General features: G+C 43.1%; 1 protein-coding gene across 8 annotated transcripts in view; it reads left to right on the top strand.

The window, feature by feature from the left end:
- LOC119847516 (leucine-rich repeat and fibronectin type III domain-containing protein 1-like protein) overlaps nt 1-26,542 on the top strand; it is a 265,284-nt gene that overhangs the window by 182,071 nt on the left and 56,671 nt on the right. The window lies entirely within an intron of this gene.

Here is a 26,542-nt window from a genome sequence, read left to right as displayed (position 1 = left end):
GTTCATCTAGGAAGTTGTCTCTTGATCAGGAAAATGGGTTGTGGAGGAGGGCAGCAAAGCTGATCTTCTCCATCATCAACTTTCATCCAATAAGAAAAGGAGTACTTGTGGCACCTTAGAGACTAATAAATTTATTTGAGCATAAGCTTTCGTGAGCTGTAGCCACAAGTACTCCTTTTCTTTTTACGAATACAGACTAAGACGGCTGCTACTCTGAAACCTTTCATCCGATAAGGCATTTTTCTGTGAGTTTAATTCAAGAAAGTGAAGGAAGCATTTTAAAGGTACATTCTTGCATCAGGTTTGATGTGATAAGACTATTATGTCTGGCAGTTTTTCCATATTGTGATAATTTATAAAGAAACATAAAGTGTAGGTTTGTACAGATTTACTTGGAAGCATGCTAGACAGGTAACACTTCATCTAATTTCCCCCATGCCCCAACCCTATGACATAGTCAACTTTTCCTGTCTGTCAGAGTCTCTCTGAATGTAGAGTCTTTTCACCATTTTCTCATTAATTTTTTCCTTGTACAATTGTGACTTGGCTGCTAACTGGAAAATTAACTTTCCTGGGTGTTGCTGACACACACTGGCTGGTTTCCTAACTTAATTTCTGACTGATCATTTGGATACTTGTATCTTCCTAAACATTATCTCTCTCTTAATTTTCTGATATTTTTTTCTGGTTTTGCTAATTCCCCTTTTGTAATCACCAGCAGTGCTGGAATTGAATGCTCTTATGACAGATCCTATCATTGTGGGAGCATGTCATATCAAATAAAAGTGCATCTACAAGAACCAATTTAGGAGTAGCAGCTTTAGAGAGTAAATCAATTTGTATCATTTCCTTATTTTTCACCTATTACATGCAAATGTCTACATTACGGAAACAGCATGGTTGAGATTTTAAAAGCATGTAAGTGAGGCAATCCAGAAAACTGGTTCCTGCAGCAATCATAATTCAGCCATTTTGTGCTTATGTAGTATTTTTTTCACTGCATATGGTATTAACTTTAATGGCCCCTCCCTCTCTGGCAGCATGAAATCCATAATTTCCTGGCTTTTGTATACAAAAAATTATATGTTGTTTTTTAAAAGGTGAGCCTTAAGTGGGGAAAGATGCAATTGCGTATTATATGTCTGTATGTGCATAGTTAGAAACACTCAGTGTTGAATGAGACTTCTTATTATAAATGACATTTCTATTTCAAACGTTGCAGTATCTGGCATTGTGTGCTCCAGAGGTCGCAGTGCACTACAGAGTGCACAAAATTGGAAGTCAGAGGCACTAAGGCACTGCAGAAAGACTGCTAAATCTGCTAGTCTCTTTCTGTGCCATCTTAAAAATAGGACAGGTCTTCCACCCTCATGACAAGTCCACACATGGGAATATCACTGGTTAGATACTACTGTGGTGGGATCAATAGGAAAAAACTGAGAGAGAGCATGTCAGGCCTAGAATTATGTTGTTTTTAAAATGGGTAATTAATATACATATATCTATGCAGCAGTTTCTTCACTGATTGTTGGAACCTGAACCAAGCCCACTCACTTTCACAGTAATCAACAAAATACATGGTTAGGGTAATTTTTAAAAAATTACAGCAGTTTATTCTTTTTTGCTTTCCTATAATTAACTTAGAATTTTTCAGGGCTGAATAACATAGGTTCTTAGCATTTGGGGTACATTTAAATGTCAGATTTCAAGAGCACGCAGAAGGAAATCCAGAGGTGAAAAATGCTATCTGAATAATTGATTTGTTTTTGCAAAGCTATGGCAGGAGTTACAGTTAGCTCAGACTTTCAATCACAAGTCTGACTTGCCCTATTTCCATGCGTTTAAATCAGAGGTGAAACACTGCACAGACAAAGAAATGGCAGAATACAGAATATGCAGATATTCTCTAACATAATGTAAAAAGAAAAGGAGTACTTGTGGCACCTTAGAGACTAACAAATTTATTAGAGCATAAGCTTTCGTGAGCTACAGCTCACTTCATCGGATGCATTTGGTGGAAAAAACAGAGGGGAGATCACATCCAATGATGACGTCACTACATCACTTGTATTCCCATGTGGCTGTATAGTCCGATCTGTGAGGAGCAAGTTCATGAATTGATGTCACACAAGCGTGCAGGCTCCAACTGGAATCCCAGTGCTCACCTATGCCTGTCACTTCACCACTCATCCATTGCCACAGGGCTTTTTTTCTATGATAAGTGAATGCCTGTGTGCTGTTTTTTAAATGACAAGACCATTGAATGGAGGCAATATCACTCTCAGCTGCGGAAGTAAAACACCAGTAGCAGGAAGGGTCATGGTGACTGGGATCTGGATTAGCTGCAGTGGATAATCATTGATGCCTTTGTGGTTTGTCAAGCCTTACGTATTCCATGCAACATTTCCCCTTACCATGGGTGTTCCTCTGTGGTTACCCTCATTCTGGTTTAGCCTGCCAGTTGAAGCCAGTGTCCTGGTTTGTGTGTGCACTGCCGCATTTGGGCAGCTACTTGGAGCCACAGATGAGTGCTGGGTGTGAAGTGAGGACCAGTGAAAGAGAACCACTCAAGAGTATGATTGCTCTGATTTTCAGAGGTATTACCTCTCCTTCTACATCCTATTTGCCCCACTTGTCCAAGGTAATGCCTGTGCAAAAGCCAAACACAAGGGCTATGCACCACTTACCTATCTCATGCTTAGTGAGTTATGATTGAGTCCTGCAAAGTGCTGTGCACCTTCATCTCATACTGGGCCTTAGTTTCAGGAATAGCACCCTAGTCTTCTGGCTCCACACCTGTAGATTTCACTACCTTCCACACCACCTGATTTTAGAATTGCTCCTCAGCCTTGGCCTTTTCCGGGTCTTCAAGACTGTTACTCCAAGAAGCTCATCCACACCCACATTGGGTATCAAATAATATATTTTCCTGCTACAGTTCTGGCCCCTCATTTAAATAAAACCTCATCTTGTCAGGGGACCTCAGAGAAGCCATGTACTATAGTTTATGAATATCAAAATTTTGATTAAACCATCAAAGTCAAATAGAGTATCTTCTCTTCCTGACTTTGGACACCTCCGTTTGTTTTGCATTCATAATATAAAGCAGCCAACCTGGGACTGGAGTCCTGCTGACATTGTAGCTTTAGAAATGGTTAGTAAAAACCTACAAGTTTGATGCTTTCTGCTTTGATGGTATTTTTGAAGTCTTTGAAGAAGTGTAGCACACACTCAGGTGTCTCATTCCAGTGCAGGACTCAGAGAGCTCCAATTCAAATCCTCCCCACTTTCCCCTTATTAGCCTGGTCATTAAATCATTTATTTATTTTTAAAATCACTGAAGCAATTTTGCATTGTCTGTCTGCTAAGTAGACCAGCTAAGCCTGCTGGTGGGATTAGCTCTGTCCTTCAGTCCCTGCTGAGAATAGGAAGTGCTGGGCAAGAATCATCATTCTTTCTCTTATGTCTTTGGGAATACTTTTGAATTCAGGAAGATGAAAAACTTTGCGGTGCTAGATAACAAAACCCAGCCAGGTAAAGAATAAACAGCCCTTAGTGTGAGCTTCATAGACTCTAGTATCTGAAGATTTCAGCACTACAGCAAAATGTTTCCCCCCTCAAGTGTGAAAGGTAAAGTAGCTAATTGTAATTCATGCTATATCCTAAACAGGAAAAGACGCCAGCTTTCCCAAATATTGCTGAATTGGATGTTAAGGGTATATGAGTCAGAATATTTCCCACTCTTTACTGAGCAGCATCTATCCAATTTATGTCACTTAGGTGTCAGCGATGTGTGTGCATATCCATTTGCCCCAACTTGTTTCCCGGGATGAAACAGTTCAAAAGTATCCTCCCCAATGTTAGATTGAAAGGGCCAATCCCACGTTGACACACACCTTTTGCTGCCTCATTGAAATCAGTGGACTTGCTGAATCAATGGAGTAATAATGTTTCATTCTCTAGGAAGAGAGATGGAGGGTGACCAAATGACCATTACAATGTTAACATGTCTAGTAGCAGACTGCTGAGGAAAGCTAACAGTAAGATATATATTTTACTTATACTTGAACAATTGTATACCAGAAATCTGCATGCTCTAGGGATGTAGTAGTCTAGGCCAAGCCACTGGCCTCTATGAAGGAAGAAGACAGTAGTCTGAAAATCAAAGATCAGCATCATTTCCTCTAAAAGGAAGATAAAGTTCTTACAGTAGTGTATTTACCTCAGATTCACTGTAAATATCCCAGAATTTCTTCTGTGGAAAGTTATTATTGTGGAATTCATGATACAGACAAACGTAAAGGAATTCAAATGCAAATGTTTAAATCCTCAACCCAGGAAGCTTATTTAAAAAAATAAAATACAAAAATAACCAAAAACAAACCCCAAAATAGTTGGAAGTGAAATAGGGCTGAAAGATTGTTTTGTATTTTAAGTTACAGTCTAGACATGGATTATCTGATTGCCATAGAAATAAGTTCTTATAGGTACGTCTGAACTACTAGAGATAGAAGCTGTTTCTCTACCCTGCAACATGTGCAGTCCTTTACACCTGTGCTACGATGGTATCAAAGATAATGAAACCAAAATGGTAGTATCTTGAGAATCAGGGCTAGACTCTGCCTTCAGACAGTCTGCCCATCAATTTCAGTGGGAGTTAGGTCTACTTCTGTTTCCCAGGGCAGAATGTGGCCCTTAGCTAAGACTCTAGAGGGGGATATGGTTGGATTATAGCCAAGCTTGATTATGCTTATTCTGTTAATAATACTTTGCTTTATAAATTATTTTCCCCGAGTAGGAAAAGAACTTTCTGACTGAATAAAGTTGGCATTAAAAGCTTGTTTGTTTTTTCTTAAGCAAAGTTTATTTTTTTAATGTCCTCTGGGAGAGAGTCAGCAGTGAGCATTGCCTCCCTTTCAAGTATCTTGCATTTGTTCCAGATTTCAGTAGGTTTCTCCAGAAGTATCTTGAAATATTGAGGAGAGACAAGGTAGAGTAAACTTACACAAAGTCCAGGAAGTCATTTTCAGAGGAGAAGTTGGTAACAGACAACTGAAAATTTTATACACTGTGTGCTATCTTGTCATAGCATCTGCAAATCTACGCCACAGGTTATAGATGTGAGAATTATTTAAACATCATTGAAACCTGACAAACATGATTAAATTAGATTTATATCCTTCATCTGATTAGTGCTCTGGCCAGAGGTTGACTATAGGCAGCTCAGTAAATACTAATATTTTTAGGCAGAAATTCCAAAAGAAAATTTGAGGCTCACTACAATTCTGATAATTTCCCTTTATTTCCTGTTTGTAAAACACATTAACAAATGTGATCGAATTATCATCTTCTTCCAACACAAAATACAAGCACAGGATCCACTGCAGGAAATTGACCCGGAATGACTTGTCACCACAATCTTAATGGCTTTGTTTTGATAAGGGAGTAATATTTCCACAGAATGCGTTCATTGAGTAACTAGAAGGGAGGCTTGCAAGAAAAAAACTTGGTGAAGCTGTGAGTGGTGATGGTGGTGACAACTCAGTAGGGGGCAGATCCTGCCCCCATTGACATCAGCTGGTTGGGAGTTGGGGCTGTGCCAGTGAAGGCATGAGACTCTCTTTCTGGGGAGACATGAAACCAAGTCCTGACTGCTTGTGGTCACAAATGAACTGTCTGTAAGAGTCGAGTTATTAGTTCCCAATGCCCTATCTAGTTCAGAGTTATTCACTTATTCTCCTGAATTGCTGTTTAGAGTTATTCATCTCATGAGTGATTGTATTTTGGACTGTACACTCTGTGGGGCAGGTACTTTATCTTCATTTGTTTTTGGTAAAGGGCTGGGCATATTGTAGGCACACTACAGTCAAAATAATAGCAAGAATAATTATTTCTGTTATGAAGAAGGTATTTTCTGAGCAAACAAAAATAAGTGTGTGTGTGTGTGTGTGTGTGTGTGTGTGTATGTACGGAAGAGAGAGAGAGAGAGAGAGTGAACACATAAGTTAAGGCCAAATTCAGCTTGGTATAAATAAGTGCAGCTACGGTTAGGGTAATGGTGGTAAAGCAATGTTGAGGTTCTGCTGCAATGTATAAATTTGTTTTGTTTCAAAGTGTTCTGGAATTCTTTGGGAAGAATGCATATATAACATAACATATTGTAATATGTGGATTTTATTATTTAATATTGTAAGGGACATTTCCTAAAATTAACTGACTTGCAAGAAAATATTTGTTCTTGGCTATTATATGTAATCACACCACTTGGGCTTAGTTAATAAGACTTCAGGTGCAGGAGAGTTAATAATTCACCTTCCCCCCCACACCAAACTGTGAAGGATTTAATCTAGATGTAAAACAGTGAACATTGTGGGGTTGCAGTTCATTTTATATAAAATTATGCCACTTCTGTTCTAAAAGGAATTACAGTTTTACATATGTTAGCTGATAGTTTAATTTCACATAATTGACTGCAACATATTTTATAAACACTGTCTCCATGACCTAACAGTCAACTTGGCCTTCATGAAGGAAAGTAAAACACCTTAATAAATTATAGGCAACATGAATGACTGACTGGATGAGGCAGAACTGTAAAAGGTGTGGTGATATATTATTTTTGTACATCCAAATTCAATATTCTGAGATGTTTAACAATTGTAGGCACATTAACTTTATGTCAAATATTAAATGTCCATATCAGAAAGGAGTCATACACAAGGGAAAGTTATGACCCTTGACTCACCTTATAGTCCTGTATACATGGAGAAAGCTGTTTTATAGCACTTTAAATTAGTGAGATTATAGCACCACTATACACTTCTCATAAAGTTTTATTCAGACCTTGCTCATAAGATGGTTTCAGTTTAAGCAACAAGATGTTCCAATTTGCAGAGTAGTGAGGAGTCATTTAATTAAATGTTTTCACAGTCTTCTAAAATATAATGTAACCAAACTACCTCAACACCCTTACCCCTCAAAAAAAACAAAAATAAAAACAAAAAAAACATAACCACAAGCCTTTTGGGGAGGAGAACCAGAGCCCTGCCAAAGGCAGAGGAGAGTCACTGGTGTTAAAGACTTGGAGTGAGATTCTCCCCAGTAGTCTATGTCTGGTGGACCCTGCTTCACACAAACGGGAAGAGCACTCACCCACCTCCACCACTCCTATCCCCACAACTCCTGGACCCTGCAGAGGGGAACACCTCCATGCAGAGAGAGCTGTGTTTTTTACTAGCTTCCCACAATGGCCCTTCCCCAACAAGTGTCCCAGGAGGAGGTTGTGGCCAGAGGGAGTTCCCAGGGCCCTGTCTTCAGTGGAGGCACGGCACCAGGGACTTCGGGGGATTCCCTGGCATGGATCCATCAGGTTTGGGAAGGAGGCCAGTAGTCTATTCTGTGGGGAGAGAAATTCTGCCCCACCCCATTGAGCGAGAGAGTAGGAGCTCCATCAGAGTACCTTTGCAGAAGGAGGTGGGACTCTTCTGGGGGGATTCTCATTGAGCTAAGAGGAGGAGAGGGACTCCACCGTGGGGACCCTCACTGAGGAGGAAGGTGGCCCACATTATTAATTTTTATTTCAACTGAGTTGTGAAAAAATGTCTGGACTTTTTTTCCAGTATTGTGTTTCATTCGCGGGGTAACCCTTCTGCCTGGTGGAGTGGGAAGCAAAAAGGGGCGAGTTCAATATCTGGGGGTTTCTCTTAACAATACAAAACAGAACTGGCTTGAGCCCAAGCTCAGTAGTCTGGGAAAACTTTACACCACTCCTGGGCGCCTCTAAGAGGCAGTACTTCCCCACGTGCAAGTAGTGAGTCGGTGTATAACATAAGATTCTCTTTCTCTTTTAATGAAAGTTCTCAAAGCCTTAATTTGGAAAAACATCACACCCATATTCTAAAGATTGCCACCATAAGCAAACGCAGCCCCACAATGTGTTCAGCAGTGTTCTTTGCCTCAGTTTAACACCTTGCAGTGTGATAGTCTGACAAACAAATGTCCCTTTAACACATTCGGCTGCCCTCTGAGAAACTTAACAGTAACAAGTCACCGGGACCAGATGGCATTCACCCAAGAGTTCTGAAAGAACTCAAATATGAAATTGCAGAAGTATTAACTATTGTTTGTCCTTTAAATCAGCTACTATACCCAATGACTGGAAGATAGCTAATGTAACGCCAATATTTAAGAAGGGCTCTAGAGGTGATCCTGGCAATTAAAGACCGGTAAGTATAACGTCAGTACTGGGCAAATTAGTTGAAACAATAGTAAAGAATAAAATTGTCAGACACATAGAAGAACATAAATTGTTGCGTAAAAGTCAACATGGTTTCTGTAAAGGGAGATCATGTCTTACTAATCTACTAGAGTTCTTTGAGAGGGTCAACAAACATGTGGACAAGGGGGATCCAGTGGACATAGTGTACTTTGATTTCCAGAAAGCTTTGACAAGGTCCCTCACCAAAGGCTCTTACGTAAATTAAGTTGTCATGGGATAAGAGGGAAGCTCCTTTCATGGATTGAGAACTGATTAAAAGTCAGGGAACAAAGGATAGGAATAAATGATAAATTTTCAGAATGGAGAGGGGTAACTAGTGGTGTTCCACAAGGGTCAGTCCTAGGACCAATCCTATTCAACTTATTCATAAATGATCTGGAAAAAGGGGTAAACAATGAGGTGGCAAAGTTTGCAGATGATACTAAACTGCTCAAGATAGTTAAGACCAAAGTTGACCATGAAGAACTTCAAAAAGATCTCACAAAATTAAAATGCAACAAAATGGCAAATGAAATCTAATGTGGATAAATGTAAAGTAGTGCACATTGGAAAAAATAACCCCAACTATACATACAATGTGATAGGGGCTAATTTAGCTACAACTAATCAAGAGAAAGATCTTGGAGTCATCGTGGATAGTTCTCTGAAGACATCCATGCAGTGTGTAGTGGCAGTCAAAAAAGCAAAGGGGATGTTAGGAATCATTAAAAAAGGGATAGAGAATAAGATGAAGAATATCTTATTGCCCTTATGTAAATCCATGGTACGCCTACATCTTGAATACTGCGTACAGATGTGGTCCCCTCATCTCAAAAAAGATGTACTGGCATTAGAAAAGGTTCAGAAAAGGGCAACTAAAATGATTAGGGGTTTGGAATGGGACCCATATGAGGAGAGATTAAAGAGGCTAGGATTTTTCAGTTTGGAAAAGAGGAGACTAAGGGGGGATATCATAGAGGTATATAAAATCATGAGTGGTGTGGAGAAAGTGAATAAGGAAACATTTTTTTTACTTGTTCCCATAATATAAGAACTAGGGGCCACCAAATGAAATTAATGGGTAGCAGGTTTAAAACAAATAAAAGGAAGTTCTTCACTCAGCACACAGTCAACCTGTGGAACTCCTTGCCTGAGGAGGTTGTGAAGGCTAGGACTATAACAGGGTTTAAAAGAGAATTGGATAAATTCATGGAGGTTAAGTCCATTGATGGCTGTTAGCCAGGTTGGGTAAGGAATGGTGTCCCTAGCCTCTGTCAGAGGGTGGAGATGGATGGCAGGAGAGAGATCACTTGATCATTACCTGTTAGGTTCACTCCTTCTGCGGCACCTGGCATTGGCCACTGTCGGTAGACAGGATACTGGGCCGGATGGACCTTTGATCTGACCCAGTATGGCCATTCTTATGTTCTCCCTCCACTACACCTCACTGCACCCCACTCACAGTTGGCTGTCCTTGGTTAGCGGAGACCCAGAGTTCAGAGGTGTGTTCACAGGAGTTCACCTCCCATCCCTGAGGGGGCATCAAGCAATGCCTCTGCTACTGTTTCTGCAACTGGCTCACAGCTGCCACTGTATCTGTGCCACCACTGGCAGGCACTGCTTGCTGCTCTCATGACATCACATTCTGAAATTCTGCCACTTAACCCAGCTCTTAGAGATTTCTGTTGTCACCAATTTCAGCAGGTAGTGGGGTAGGGGGGACAGCAAGTGTAATTTCTGAATTTGCTGTCAGCTCTGTTGTTAAACACTGGAGAGGAACAGGTCAAATGGTGTCTAGATTGTTTAAACAACATCCACACACTACCTAATAGAAACACCTGTCCCCTCCCACACTCATCTTCACCGAGATTTGGCATCCCTACTCCCAGTTTAGCAAGTGAGATTATAGTTAGGGTGACCCCCTCAGTCAGGGCATGTTAAGCACAGTTCTGCTGCCCTGTACTCACACAATAAGGATAACAACATTTCATTACCGCTGCATTCAAATACTAGAGTGATTTGTAACCCAAAACCAGCCAAAATGGAACATTTTGTTAAAGCAGCTTCATCATGATACACACCTAGGCAAAGTAGGTGTGTCTATGCAAACACAGTCTGCTCCTGAAGTGTTTCCCCCCAGCGTGGCACTGTCAGGGGAGAGCTCATTGAGACGCTGCTAACATTTGTAGTGGATTTAGGTCAAGGTGTAATGAGGATTATGAGATATTATTGGAAACTAGTTTGAGTGACCGTAAGAAACTGGAAATCAGCTTTCAGAGTAGCAGCTGTGTTAGTCTGTATTCGCAAAAAGAAAAGGAGTACTTGTGGCACCTTAGAGACTAACAAATTTATTAGAGCATAAGCTTTCGTGAGCTACAGCTCACTTCATCAGCTTGGAATTTAGCCCAGGTTTGTGTGAATCTATAACACTAGAAAGATCACGTTTCAATGGCAAAGCATAGAAACCTGCCGCAGAATCGCTAGCCCCAAGTATAACAGTCCGTGTTGGGTTCTGTTTATTTTCTTTCTGGGTTTTTTTGAGCCTTTGGGGACACATTTTCAAGCTTTTCTCTGCAACTATATGAATTAGAAACTGGCTTTTTAAAAAATAGGAAAGCTAAGATCTCATGTAATTACATGACTCCATGAACTGGAACTTAAAATAAAATAGTTAGAGTTAGCATTGCTGCTTCTGGAACTGGTCACAATAACAGTTAAGAAAATAATATATTAAACTGTCATATGGGCAAAATCTGTTTTCTTTCTTGAACTTTGTGTTGACTGGAAAATAATATGAATCATGTTAGAATTACACATAAACTAAGGATTAAAGTTTCAAAACAACAACAACAGCTTTAGAGCTTTGTTTTATCTGATGGAATATTGTTGTTTTTTAAAATCTACATTTGTGCTTTTCACCTTCTTAATCCTATACAATTTCCAGAAACCATTTTTCACTCTAGGAATAATTTGTATAACAGATTCTGTTACTGCTGTGGGGAGCTGTGAGGCAGAGGTATTTTTAACAGTGCTATTTCCTTCACTGTGCTATTACTGTTTTATTCATTTCAGCAAATTATAGAATCAGTGTCCAAAAAGTACATTCTTCTAAAGTTCACTTTCCTTTCATTTAGTGTTGTGATGCAACAAGAATGTTATTCTATCAGATTTATATCTCTCCAACAGTTTTTTACTGTCAAATGGCGAATGTTCAGATTTGGTTGGTCTCACATCAGTTGTACTCCTTTACAAGTATTAATTTATGGGAAATGCTTCACTGCCTCTTCTATCTATCATGCTTTCCTGGATACTGTTGAGTGCCAATCAGCCTGAATTATTTGAGAAAGACTCTGATTCTGCCATCCTATGCTTAATCATATGTCTATCTGGGGATGGGGAGGTCTCTCTCTCTCTCTCTATCATTCTATGATGTTATTGACATGAACTGTGACCGTATAGATCATTGTTGCAGCCAGGGTCCCGGTCTTGGTTTCACTGGGTCTTGTACAGAGAAGGTCAAGTGGGGTGTCTATGGAAAGGTTGTAGTTTGCTGGTTATGATTATGCTATCTATATGTGTGTGTCATTTTTGTGTTTAAGTTATGAATATTGACTATGTACTTGTATCTCAATGTGTTTGATTCTAAGTAGCCTCAGTGAAGCATTTGGTCAGCTTCTTGAGAAAGGACTATTCTCAGAAAGTGCCCAATCAAGAAACACTTAACTGACAATGGATTTAGGAGATGCCAATCCACATCTGATCTTTCCTGAGAACGTTCAAACTAACTTGTAAACAATGGCGTCAGCCTGCAAAAAGCTGAATCATTCATGGACATGTCACTTGCCCAAGTGGCTACAAACTCCATCTTGTTGCTGTGACTTTGCACAGAAGAACAAAGGGGTTTCCACAAGAAACCACAAGAGAGAGAATATAAAAGGCCCTGGAAGCCTCTTCATTTTATCTTCAGCTGGCTTAAAAGATGGCCTCTCCACCTGCAAGAGATGCCTGAAAGAAACTGGAACAAAGGACAGTAACTATGGGGGTGTGAGTGATTGTTGTACCCTGTAACGATGCTGGCTTTGGTGAGTACCAAAACTGAGAGTACCAATTCAGGACAAATTGCTTAGAGCAGGGCAGTTACAGCCCAAGGCTGGGGTACCTTTGCACACCAAGGCAAACCAAACCAGCCAAACAGAGAAGACTTCGGTTTTCCCCGCTGGCTAACCATAAGTCACACAAGCAATTCCCTTAGACACTCCAGTTTCCCAGTATCACCACCAGTGCCACCTGTTATGGGGACGAATGGTTATGAAAACCAATACCCCAGTAAAAGAAAAAAGGTTCTCTCGATCCCAAAAGACCAAGCCCCAGACCCAGGTCAATATACAGATCAGATCTTACTCACAAATCACACAGTTGCAAATCCTTTAGAATCTAAAATCTAAAGGTTTATTCATAAAAGGAAAAAGTTAGAGATGAGAGCTAGAATTGGTTAAATGGAGTCAATTACATACAGTAATGGCAAAATTCTTGGTTGAGGCTTGTAGCAGTGATGGAATAAACTGCAGGTTCAAATCAAGTCTCTGGAGTACATCCACAGTTGGGATGGGTCATTCAGTCCTTTGTTCAGAGCTTCAGTTTGTAACAATGTTCCTCCAGAAGTAAGAAACAGGATTGAAGACAAAATGGAGATGAGGCAGCTCCCTTTTATAGTCTCTTCCAGGTGGTAGGACACCTCTTTGTTCTTACCGTGGAAAATTACAACAGCAAGATGGAGTTTGGAGTCACATGGGCAAGTCACATGTCCATGCATGACTCAGTTTGCAGGCCGACACCATTATTTATGTTAGTTTGAACCCCAGGAAGGCTCAGATGTGGATTTGTGTCTCCCAAAGTCCATTGTCAGTTAAGTATTTCTTGAATGGGCACTTACTGAGAATAGTTCTTTCTCAAGAAGCTGACCGACTGCTTCAATGAGGCTACATAGAATCAAAACACACTGATATATAAGTAATAGACAATATTCATAATTTCAACTACAGAAATGATACACACATACAGATAGCATAATCATAACCAGAAAATCATAACCTTTCCACAGACATCTTACACGACAACCTTTGTACAATATTTGATGCAAATATATAACAGTGGTTGCAAAAATGATCTATACGGTCATAAATCTTCAACTGGCTTAAGAGATGGCCTCTTCACCCGCAAGAGATGCCTGAAAGAAACTGGAACAAAGAACAGTAACTACGGGGGTGTGAATGATTGCTGGATCCAGACTAGGAAGGAGTTCAGTCTGTGAAATAAGCTTATTGGAACATCTCTAAGGGTGAGATTTACCTGTATGCAGTTTCTTAATGTATTAAGCTTAGACGTGCGTGTTTTGTTTTATTTTGCTTGGTAACTTATTTTGTTCTGTCTGTTATTATTTGGAACCATTTAAATCCTACTTTTTATATTTAATAAAATCACTTTTGATTATTAGTTAACGCAGAGTAAGCAATTAATAACTAGGGGAGCCAACAGCTGTGCATATCTCTCTATCAGGGCGGACAATTTATGAGTTTACCTTGTATAAGCTTTATACAGAGTAAAATGGGTTTATTTGGGGTTTGGATCCTATTGGGAGCTGGGTCCCTGGGTGCTAGAGACGAGCACTTCTTAAGCTATTTTCAGTTAAGTCTGCAGCTTTGGGGTGTGTGGTTCAGACCCTGGGTCTGTGTTAGAGCATACTGGCCTATCTGGCTCGACAAGGCAGGGTTCTGGAGGCTCAAACTGGCAGAGAAAACGGGCTCAGAGGTAGTCTCAGCACATCAGGTAATCGTCCCAAGGGAGTTTCTGTGATCGAACCCATCACACACATTTTATGCTCTTCCCTCTCTCTCTCACTCTGTCTTCATCTTCATTCTTCAGTTTTTGCAGGGATTCTACTGGGAAAAGGAAGCTTTGTCACCAGGCCCTGTAAAAGTATGTCTGCACTGCACACTAAGTCCAGGTTATGACTTGGTTCCATTCACACATAAATCAGTCTGATGCAGGTCAGCTAGCATGCAGGACTTGGTCCTAGGAACCTGCCAGTGGTGTGGAGTCAGAGCCCATGTCCCACTGTGACTTGAGTAGGGTGATCAGGTGTCTGGTTTTCAACCGGAATACCCGGTCGAAAAGGGACCCTGGTAGCTCTGGTCAGCACCACCGACCGGGCCATTAAAAGTCCGGTCAGTGGTGCTGCCAGGCTAAGGCAGGCTAGTCCCTACCTGTTCTGGCACCGCACTGCGACCCAGAAGCGGCAAGGGGGTCCAGCTCCTTGGTGGAGGGGTCACGGGGCTCTGTGTGCTGCCTCCGCTCCGAGCACAGGCTCTGCAACCCATTGGCCAGTTCCCGGGTGAGAGCAGCATGCAGAGCCACCTGCGCACCTCTGCCAAGGAGCCAGACCCACTGCTGGCCATTTCCAGGACGCAATGCAGTCTGTGGTGCCAAGACAGGCAGGAAGCCTGCCTTAGCCCCCACACTGCACCGATGACCGAGAGCCACCGCAGGTGAGCCCATGTCCCAACCCGCTACCCCAGCCCTGAGCTCCTCTAAACCCAGAGCCCTCCCCTGCACCCCAAACCCCTCATTCCTGGCCCCATCCCAGAGCCCTCACCCCTTCCTGCACTCCCAACTCCCTGCTTCAATCCACAGCTCCCTTCTGCACTCCAAACCCCTTGGCCCCAGCCTGGAGCCCTCTCTTGCACCCCAAACACCTCATTCCTGGCCCCAGCCCAGAGCCCTCACCCCATCCAACACCCCAACTCTCTGCCTCAATCTGCAGCACTCTCTCACACTCCAAATCCCTCGGCCCCACCCCACAGCCTGGAGCCCCCTCCTGTACCCCAAACCCCTCATTCCCAGCCTCACCCCAGAGCCTGCACCCCTAGCTGTACCCCAACCCCCTGTCCCAGCCCAGTGAAAGTGAGTGAGGATGGAGGAGAGCGAGCCACTGAGGGAGGGGGAATTTAGTGAGTGGGGGGCAGGGCCTCGGGGAAGGGGGTGGGGCTAGGGTGTTCAGTTTTGTGGAATTAGAAAGTTGGCAACCCTGGACGGGGTCCAAGCCCTATCATTTTGCCATGTGGATACAGCTCAAGCCATAGACCTGAGTCAGAAGGTCTGCGTAGAGCAGTATGAACACATTAGCATGACTGGTTTCAGAGTAGCAGCGGTGTTAGTCTGTATTCGCAAAAAGAAAAGGAGTACTTGTGGCACCTTAGAGACTAACAAATTTATTAGAGCATAAGCTTTCGTGAGCTACAGCTCACTTCATCGGATGCATTTGGTGGAAAAAACAGAGGGGAGATTTATATACACACACAGAGAACATGAAACAATGGGTTTATCATACACACTGTAAGGAGAGTGATCACTTAAGATAAGCCATCACCAGGAGCGGGGGGGGGGAAGGAGGAAAACCTTTCATGGTGACAAGCAAGGTAGGCTATTTCCAGCAGTTAACAAGAATATCTGAGGAACAGTGGGGGGTGAGGTGGGGTGGGGTGGGGTGGGGGGGGAGAAATAACATGGGGAAATAGTTTTACTTTGTGTAATGACTCATCCATTCCCAGTCTCTATTCAAGCCTAAGTTAATTGTATCCAGTTTGCAAATTAATTCCAATTCAGCAGTCTCTCGTTGGAGTCTGTTTTTGAAGCTTTTTTGTTGAAGGATAGCCACTCTTAGGACTGTAATCAAGTGACCAGAGAGATTGAAGTGTTCTCCAACTGGTTTTTGAATGTTATAATTCTTGACGTCTGATTTGTGTCCATTCATTCTTTTACGTAGAGACTGTCCAGTTTGGCCAATGTACATGGCAGAGGGGCATTGCTGGCACATGATGGCATATATCGCATTGGTAGATGCGCAGGTGAACGAGCCTCTGATAGTGTGACTGATGTGATTAGGCCCTATGATGGTATCCCCTGAATAGATATGTGGACAGAGTTGGCAACGGGATTTGTTGCAAGGATAGGTTCCTGGGTTACAGAGTAGCAGCCGTGTTAGTCTGTATTCGCAAAAAGAAAAGGAGTACTTGTGGCACCTTAGAGACTAACAAATTTATTAGAGCATAAGCTTTCGTGAGCTACAGCTCACTTCATCGGATACAAATGCATCCGATGAAGTGAGCTGTAGCTCACGAAAGCTTATGCTCTAATAAATTTGTTAGTCTCTAAGGTGCCACAAGTACTCCTTTTCTTGTTCCTGGGTTAGTGGTTCTGTTGTGTGGTGTGTGGTTGCTGGTGAGTATTTGCTTCAGATTGGGGGGCTGTCTGTAAGCAAGGACTGGCCTGTCTCCCAAGATCTGTGAGAGTCATGGGTCGTCCTTCAGGATAGGTTGTAGATCCTTGATGATGCGTTGGAGAGGTTTTAGTTGGGGGCTGAAGGTGATGGCTAGTGGCGTTCTGTTATTTTCTTTGTTGGGCCTGTCCTGTAGTAGGTGACTTCTGGGTACTCTTCTGGCTCTGTCAATCTGTTTCTTCACTTCAGCAGGTGGGTATTGTAATTGTAGGAATGCATGATAGAGATCTTGTAGGTGTTTGTCTCTGTCTGAGGGGTTGGAGCAAATGCGGTTATATCGTAGAGCTTGGCTGTAGACAATGGATCGTGTTGTATGATCTGGATGAAAGCTAGAGGAATGTAGGTAGGAATAACGGTCAGTAGGTTTCCGATATAGGGTGGTGTTTATGTGACCATCACTTATTAGCACCGTAGTGTCCAGGAAGTGGATCTCTTGTGTGGACTGGTCCAGGCTGAGGTTGATGGTGGGTTGAGGGCTTTGGTTCTATTCCCTCCTTCACATCTTCCATGTTCATTCATTTCATTATGAGCCCATACAATATGTCAGTTAAATAAGGTGCTTTGTGTCTATGTGTATACAGTGTGACACCAGGGGCTTGATTTTGTAAGGTGCTCAGTGCCCTGAGTTTTGTAGGTTGTACAGAACTACTGCTACAATCCTGGTGAAATCAAACAAGTACATTACATAATAGACTATTAAACCACAGTAGTGTGTGTATAAAGTGCAGGGACTTGGTTGTGAATGAGTTTTGCATTCCTACAATTTATAATAGATTTTATAGTTTAAAAAATCCTCCTAATTGCTAAAATTTGGCTAAGTCTGTGTGCGTAAGACTGACGGTGAACCTAAGAATATCATGTTTCACTGTGCTTACTTAGAAATAGACTTACCTCCAGACACTCCAGCACTGGTAGCTGCTCTGCCTCTAGATAAAATGTCAAACTAAAGCCCCATCTCTCTGTCTCATTATGTGGATAATATGAAACTTCAGGCAATTTTTTAAAATTTACGAGACCACTCTGAGGGCCAACATTTCCTCTTACTTAACAAAACCACAGATTAATTGGTTTTAATTCAATCTTGTCAGTTGTAAAATGAGCACAAAAGTAACTACAATGGCCACATTGCCTCACCTGCTAATCTTTAATTTAAGGTGTAATCCTGCAGACTTCTACATAAATGGTAATGGGAGTTTTGCTTGCTCAGACACTTGGGTACTATGACCCATATAAGTAGATGGGGACATAGCCCTGGTCTACATTAGGCATTGAGGTCGAATTTAGCAGCGTTAAATCGATTTAACTCTGCACCCGTCCACATGACGAATCCCTTTCTTTGGACTTAAAGGGCTCTTAAAATCGATTTCCTTTTTCCACCCCCGACAAGGGGATTAGCGCTGAAATCAGTTTTGCTGGGTCGAATTTGGGGTACTGTGGATGCAATTAGATGGTATTGGCCTCCGGGAGCTATTCCAGAGTGCTCCATTGTGACCGCTCTGGACAGCACTCTCAACTCAAATGCACTGACCAGGTAGACAGGAAAAGGCCCACGAACTTTTGAATTTCAATTTCCTGTTTGGCCAGTGTGGCAAGCTGCAGGTGACCATGCAGAGCTCATCAGCAGAGGTGACCATCCTCAGCTCATCAGCAGAGGTGACCATGATGGAGTCCAAGAAGAGCAAAAGAGCTCCAGCATGGACCGAACAGGAGGTACGGGATCTGATCGCTGTATGGGGAGAGGAATCTGTGCTATCAGAACTATGTTCCAGTTTTCAAAATGCCAAAACATTTGTGAAAATCTCCCAGGGCATGAAGGACAGACGCCATAACAGGGACCCGAAGCAGTGCCGCGTGAAACTTATGGAGCTGAGAGAAAACCAGAGAGGCGAACGGCCACTCCGGGTCAGAGCCCCAAACATGCTGCTTCTATGATGAGCTGAATGCCATTTTAGGGGGTTCATCCACCACTACCCCAGCCATGTTGTTTGACTCCTTCAATGGTAATGGGGGCAACATGGAAGCAGATTTTGGGGACGAGGAAGACGATGATGAGGAGGCTGTAGATAGCTCACAGCAAACAAGCGGAGAAACCGGTTTTCCCGACAGCCAGGAACTGTTTCTCACCCTGGATCTGGAGCCAGTACCCCCCCCCGAATCCACCCAAGGCTGCCTCCCAGACCCACCAGATGGAGAAGGGACCTCTGGTGAGTGTACCTTTTAAAAGACTATACAAGGTTTAAAAGCCAGCGTGTTTAATGATTAATTTGCCCTGGCATTCGTGGCTCTCCGGATATACTCCTAAAGCCTTTGCAAAAGGTTTCTGGGGAGGGCAGCCTTATTCCATCCACCATGGAAGGACACTTTACCACTCCGGGCCAGCAGCACGTACGCGGGAAACATTGTAGAACAAAGCATTGCAGTGTATGTTTGCTGGTGTTCAAACAACATCCGTTCTTTATCTCTCTGTATTATCCTCAGGAGAGTGATATCATTCATGGTCACCTGGTTGAAATAGGGTGCTTTTCTTAAGGGGACATTCAGAGGTGCCCGTTCCTGCTGGGCTGTTTGCCTATGGCTGAACAGAAATGTTCCCCGCTGTTAGCCAAGCGGTGGGGGGAGGCAAAATGCGACCTTGTAACGAAAGCACATGCGCTATGTATGTAATGTTAACAGCAAGGTTTACTGTGAAAGAGTGTACCCATTGTTGTATAAAATGTGTCTTTTCAAATACCACTGTCCCTTTTTTTTTCTCCACCAGCTGCATGTGTTTCAAGGATCACAGGATTTTCTTCTTCCCAGAGGCTAGCGAAGATTAGAAGGCGAAAAAAACGCACTCGCAATGAAATGTTTTCTGAGCTCATGCTGTTCTCCCACACTGACAGAGCACAGACGACTGCGTGGAGGCAGACAATGTCAGAGTTCAGGAAAGCACAAAATGACTGGGAGGAGAGGTGGCGGGCTGAAGAGAGTAAGAGAGGGCTGAAGCTGAAAGGTGGCAGCAGCGTGATGAGAGGAGGCAGGATTCAATGCTGAGGCTGCTGGAGGATCAAACTAATATGCTCCAGCGTATGGTTGAGCTGCAGGAAAGGCAGCAGGAGCACAGACCGCCGCTACAGCCCCTGTGTAACCAACCGGCCTCCTCCCCAGGTTCCATAGCCTCCTCACCCAGATGCCCAAGAATGCGGTGGGGGGGCCTCTGGCCACCCAGCCACTCCACCCCAGAGGATTGCCCAAGTAACTGAAGGCTGCCATTCAATAAATTTTAAACTTTTAAAGTGCTGTGTGGCCTTGTCCTTCCCTCCTCCAACATCCCTCCTGGGCTACCTTGGTAATTATCCCCCTATTTGTGTGATGAATTAATAAAGAATGCATGAATGTGAAGCAACAATGACTTTATTGCCTCTGCAAGCGGTGATCGAAGGGAGGTGGGGAGGGTGGTTAGCTTACAGGGAAGTAGAGTGAACCAAGGGATAGGGGGTTTCATCAAGGAGAAACAAACAGAACTTTCATACTGTAGCCTGGCCAGTCATGAAACTGGTTTTCAAAGCTTTTCTGATGCGCACCGCACCCTCCTGTGCTCTTCTAACCGCCCTGGTGCCTGGCTCTGCGTAACCAGCAGCCAGGCGATTTGCCTCAACCTCCCACCCCGCCATAAACGTCTCCCCCTTACTCTCACAGATATTGTGGAGCGCACAGCAAGCAGGAATAACAGTGGGAATATTGGTTTCGCTGCAGTCTAACCGAGTCAGTAAACTGCACCAGCGTGCTTTTAAACGTCCAAATGCACATTCTACCGCCGTTCTGCACTTGCTCAGCCTGTAGTTAAACAGCTCCTGACTGCTCTCCAGGCTGCCTATGTATGGCTTCGTGAGCCATGGCATTAAGGGGTAGGCTGGGTCCCCAAGGATAACTATAGACATTTCAACATCCCCAGTGGTTATTTTCTTGTCTGGGAAGAAAGTCCCTTCCTGCAGCTTTTGAAACAGACCAGATTCCCTGAAGATGCGAGCGTCATGTACCTTTCCCGGCCATCACACGTTGATGTTGGTGAAATGTCCCTTGTGATCCACCAGTGCTTGCAGCACTATTGAAAAGTACCCCTTGCGGTTTATGTACTCGCTGTCTTGGTGCTCTGGTGTCAAGATAGGGATATGGGTTCCGTCTATGGCCCCACCACAGTTAGGGAATCCCATTGCAGCAAAGCCATCCACTATGACCTGCACATTTCCCAGGGTCACTACCCTTGATATCAGCAGATCTTTGATTGCGTTGGCTACTTGCATCACAGCAGCCCCCACAGTAGATTTGCCCACTCCAAATTGATTCCCAACTGACCGGTAACTGTCTGGCGTTGCAAGCTTCCACAGGGCTATTGCCACTCACTTCTCAACTGTGAGGGCTGCTCTCATCTTGGTATTCTTGCGCCTCAGGGCAGGGGAAAGCAAGTCACAAAGTTCCATGAAAGTGCCCTTACGCATGCGAAAGTTTCGCAGCCACTGGGAATCGTCCCAGACCTGCAACACTATGCTGTCCCACCAGTTTGTGCTTGTCTCCCGGGCCCAGAATCGGCGTTCCACTGCATGAACCTGCCCCATTAGCACCACGATGCCCACATTGGCAGGGCCCATGCTTTGAGAGAAGTCTGTGTCCATGTCCTCATCACTCTCGTAACCGTGCTGACATCGCCTACTCGCCCCGTTTCGCTTTGCCAGGTTCTGGTGCTGCATATACTGCTGGATAATGTGTGTGGTGTTTAATGTGCTCCTAATTGCCAAAGTGATCTGAGCAGCCTCCTTGCTTGCCATGGTATGGCATCTGCACAGAAAAAAGGCACGGAACGATTGTCTGCTCTTGCCCTGACGGAGGGAGGGGTGACTGACGACATGGCTTACAGGGTTGGCTTACAGGGAATTAAAATCAACCAAGAAGGTGGCTTTGCAAGAAACTGAATGGCCGCCTCAAGGATAGAACTCAAAATCTCAAGGATAGAACTCAAAACTGGGTTTAGCAGGCCTTTGATTTCACAGAGGGAGGGAGAAAATGAATACAAAACAAATCTGGTCTAATCCTTGTTTTGAGTCACTTCATCTAGCTTTATACATCTTGCTGGCAGCAGACTGTGCAGTATGACCGCTAGCCATCGTCATCTCCGGGGTGCTCAGCAGAAGACGGGGCAGTATGACTACTGGCCATCGTCTTTTGCTAGCTGCAAATTAAAAGACTGCCTGTAGGACTCAATCAAGACGAAACAAGAGAAATGGCCTGGCTGAGTCACTCCCATGTTTGCCCAGGCGCCCGGTTAAAAGAGCACCCAGGACTACGTCGACGATGACTACCAGTCATACTGCACTGTCTGCTGCCAAAAGGCAATAAACTGCTGCTGTGTAGCAATGCAGTACCATGTCTGCCAGGACCCAGGAGACATACGGTGACGGTTATCTGAGCGGGCTCCATGCTTGCCGTGGTATGGAGTCTGCACAGGTAACTCAAGAAAAAAGGCGCAAAACGATTGTCTGCCCTTGCTTTTACGGAGGGAGGGAGGGAACGGGGGCCTGACGATATGTACCCAGAACCACCCGCGACAATGTTTTAGCCCCATCAGGCACTGGGATTTCTACCCAGAACTCAAATGAGTGGTGGAGACTGCAGGAACTGTGGGATAGCTACCCACAGTGAAAAGCTCGGGAAGTCGACGGTTGCCTTGGTACTGTGGACACATGCACTTAGAGCATTTTTGTGGGGACACACACACTCTACTGTATAAAAATGCTTTCTACGAAACTGACTTCTATAAATTCGACCTAATTTCGTAGTGTAGATATACCCATACACGCATTATAAGATCTGAATGCTGTCAGTGTGTTTACAGGTATTCATGATGGGATGCACCAGTGGGTGTGTAGTACCATTCTATAGATCATAATGGTTTCCTGGTATAAGCAAAGAGAAAGCTGGATTGGTTGACTAAGCTATATAATGCACTTGTCACTATGGTATGTGTATCATAATAGTCTATGGATTACTTTTCACTTTAGGCTTCGAAGATCACACAGCTTTTTCACAGCTGGCATGTCTAGATGTCTTTTAAACAATTCACATCACCAGTTGCCTTTCTTGCTGTGTTTTGATTTTGCTTTCTGTCATTAAAATAGTATTGAGGGTTTGATTGAAGTTGACAAAAGCTAGGAAATCCCAGGGCTGTTTTCTGTCCTTCACTCCAGTAAATATTATCAAATCTCATTCCATTTTTCTAATCTAGTAAATCCAGGCTTCTACATTTATCTCCTCACCAGTACTGTTGCTAAACTCAATGAGCTTGCAGAAGTGGACACCATACAGACTTAAAATATGAGAAAAGGCTGTCAGGAAAGGGGTCTGATCCAAAGACCATTGAAATCAATAGAAAGACTCCCATTAAATTCAATAGGCTTTGGATCAGGCCCAAAGGTAGAGAATATGTTCAGTATACTAAATTTTGTGGGGAAGAAACCTGCTAAAAATTAGTAAGAAGTAGCACTATTCCAGAATAGGTTAACAAAAGCTAATTTTAAAACTTTTTTGTTATAGTGGGAAAAAATACATCAGAAACCACAAAAAACTTATTTTGGTCACTCTCTTTAGCTGGAATAGCACCATTTTAAGGCCTGTTTTTAAAGAAAATGGCCATCCAGCAAAGATAATTAGCACTGGTGAGATTATAACAGCAGTCTGCAAAATGGAGTTTACAATGGACATAGAAACTGACTCTAAATTAGCGGCAATAATGGGTCAGGTGATAAAAATCAGGATGTAAGATCATCTTTTATCAGGCAAAATGCTAATTTGAGTAACTAAGGCCCTGCAGCAGTAATGGTAACAAAAGCCCTTATTTAATACTTTTATTCTTGACCGAGCTTTATAGCATTAACTAATTTAAGGCTTCAGATGTTGCTATTGTTCAGATCAGGTCTCATTGGGGAGAAATTTTGCTGCAGCTGAAAAGAATGAATTTGTGCTGAATTTTTGTTCCTGTTAGTAACCCTTGACATACAGAGGCTTTTTCCTCCATAAGCACCCATCAGCCGACCATCAGATGTACCGTAAACACTTTAACATGTCAGATGTTATTGTAAGGCATTAGAACACAGCATAGGTGAATAGTTACTTCCCTGAAACCTGCAGACCTTAACACACTTATAAATAGTGTTGAAGACTGCTTTGTCTCCTTCCACCCTGGTTATTATAATGTATCTTTGGAACCAGTCCAAGTACAGCTTTAGCCTGAGGTTAAAACCATTTGAATTACTGTCCTCAGCAAAAGTTTAACAATTCCAGAGGTCTCACTCAGAGAGAGCAGAATAAAACAGACATGAAAATCGGTTTGCTTCATAGTCGTTACTGAGAATTATCTAAAGGGTTATAAGTGCTCTATACTTAGTCTGATTCAATTTATGTGGCTTTAGTCACAGCCTGTGTTTTTTTTTGGAATCTGTACACCAAATCTAGGCCATACTCCTAAAATTGTTCAAGGGCGTGTTTATACAAATCTGCTACTGTACACTGCCCCGTGGAATTCTGAATCTAAGCTTTGGTGATACAACTGTGTCTATAATTAAGTCTGAAATGTTCCCACAAATAGAGTATGGCCCACATGTATGTCGTAATGGGGGACAGGTGAAGCAGAGAGAATGCAGATCTCATTCACACACTAGAAAGTGGTGTGTTCGGAACCTGACTGAGGAGCAAACAGGCAGCAAATATGGGAGTTTCAGAGTGTATAGCTGAGGATCTGGTGCTTGGAGATAGTGAAATTGGGTCAGTCTGTTATTGTTCTGTTTGTTCTATGCATATGGGTTGTGCACTGGGGGTAAGACAGGTCTGTTTTTGTCTCAGGCCATGTGGCTGTGACCATGGGCCTTTGATCAGCCCCGCTCTTTGAAGTCTCTGAGGTCTGGTCTACACCAGGGGGGCAAGATCGATCTAAGTTACGCAACTTAAGCTACATGAGTAATGTAGCTGAAGTCGACTTACTTAGATCTACTCACTGCGGTGTCTTCTCTGCGGTGAGTCAACTGCTGATTCTCCCGCATCGACTCCACCTGCGCCTCTCGCTTCGGTGGTACCCGAGTCGACGGGAGAGTGCTCGGAGGTCGATTTATCGCATCTAGACCAGACGTGATAAATAGACTCCCGCTGGCTCGATTGCTGCCCGTCGATCCAACAGGTAATGTAGAAAAGCCCTTAGTGTTTAATTGCTCTCTTAGTGAGGGAGTGGAACTAAGCATCAAAGCTCAGGATGGAAGTCAGTTGCGTGGCACTCTTGTGAGCAGCAAACAGGAGTTTTTTGAGAGGGAGTGTAAGAGGCTTTCTTTCTAGCTACAGTGCTGTGTTCAGCCTCATGATGGCCAGTGATAGAAGAGTATTTATGACCTGAAATGGATGTGCCATGTTTTCTTTCCTGCCTGAAGTCAGAAAGGACCATTGGAATGAAAAGTGTTTCATCAGCATGTGATATGGCTATATCATCTGGCTTTTTCCCAAATGCAGAAGAGAAATATTTAATGAATACTGCTTTTTCTGCATTATTAATGACAACTCCACCATTTCCATCCATCCTGAAAAGCACTGACTCTGAAAAAAACATGTGGTTCTTGGTGAATAATCAGCTGAACATGTTCTTCCAGTGTGATGCTGTAGCTAATGCAATCACTGGATGTATAAACAGTAGGAACAGGGAGATTAATATTACCTCTTTATTTGGTACTGGTACAACTGCTACTAGGATATTGTATCCTGTTCTTGTGTCCGCATTTCAGGAAGGATGTTAATAAATTGGAGAAGAGTCATGAGAATTACTAAAGAATTGGAAAATATGCCTTATAGTGATAGACTCCAGGAGCTCAGTCAGTTTATCTTTTCCAAGAGAAGGTTAAGGGGTGACTTTATCACAGTCTGTAAATACCTACATGGGTACTTTGATAATGAGCTCTTCAGTCTAGCAGATGAAGGTATAACAAAAAGCAATGGCTGGAAGTTAGAAGTAGACAAATTCAGACTACAAATAAGGTACACTTTTTAACAATGGGGGTTGTTAACCACAGGAACAACATACTAAGCTTTGTGGTGGATTCTCCATCAATAGTAATTTTTAAATCAAGATTAGCTGTTTTTCTTAAAGCTATGCTCTAGTTCAAACAGGAATTAATTCAAGGAAGTCCTATGGCCTATGTTGTACAGACCTGATGATCACAATGGTCCCTTCTGGTGTTGTAATGTACGAGTCTGTTAATCAAACCACTGAAGCATTTAATGTCTCCTTGCTAATTGTCTGAACTTCCTTCAGCACTGAGTGTGTTTTTGAGTTTAGGAGCTGGGGAGGAGAGTATGTTTGTGGTACTGGCACAGTGTTTCTAAATGATACCTGAGGAGGGTGCTGCCAATGTGTCTGTCAAATAACTAAATGAGGCAAGGGAAAGGCCAAATCCAAGGCCTCATGCTGCTGTTTCTCTGCTCTTGCTTCTCTTCTAATATCTGTTCTCATTCTCCCGCTTCACATTGCAGCTTGGAAAGCTTGATAGAAGCTGGAAATGGGCAACAGGGGATGGATCACTTGATGATTACCTGTTCTGTTCATTCCCTCAGGGGCACCTGGCATTTGCCACTACTGGAAGACAGGATACTGGGTAGATGAGCCTTTGGTCTGAGTCAGTATGGCCATTCTTATGACATCTTCCATGCAGGGTTATGTAGCCATTTGAGACCCAGGATATTAGAGGGACAAGGTGGGGGAGGTAACATCTTTTATTGGACCAGCTTCTCTGGGTGAGAGAGACAAGCTTTCAAACTTACATAGATGTGAAGAAGGGCTCTGTGTAAGCTTAGAAACTTGTTTCTTTCACCAACAGAAGTTGGTCCAATAACAGACATTTCCTCACCCACCTTGTCTCTCTGACATCTTCCATGGCAGCCAG

The sequence above is a fragment of the Dermochelys coriacea genome, chromosome 23 (genome assembly GCF_009764565.3).
Source record: "Dermochelys coriacea isolate rDerCor1 chromosome 23, rDerCor1.pri.v4, whole genome shotgun sequence".
In the NCBI taxonomy this organism is placed as follows: Eukaryota; Metazoa; Chordata; order Testudines; family Dermochelyidae; genus Dermochelys; species Dermochelys coriacea.
This window is presented reverse-complemented; position numbering and strand designations above follow the sequence as displayed.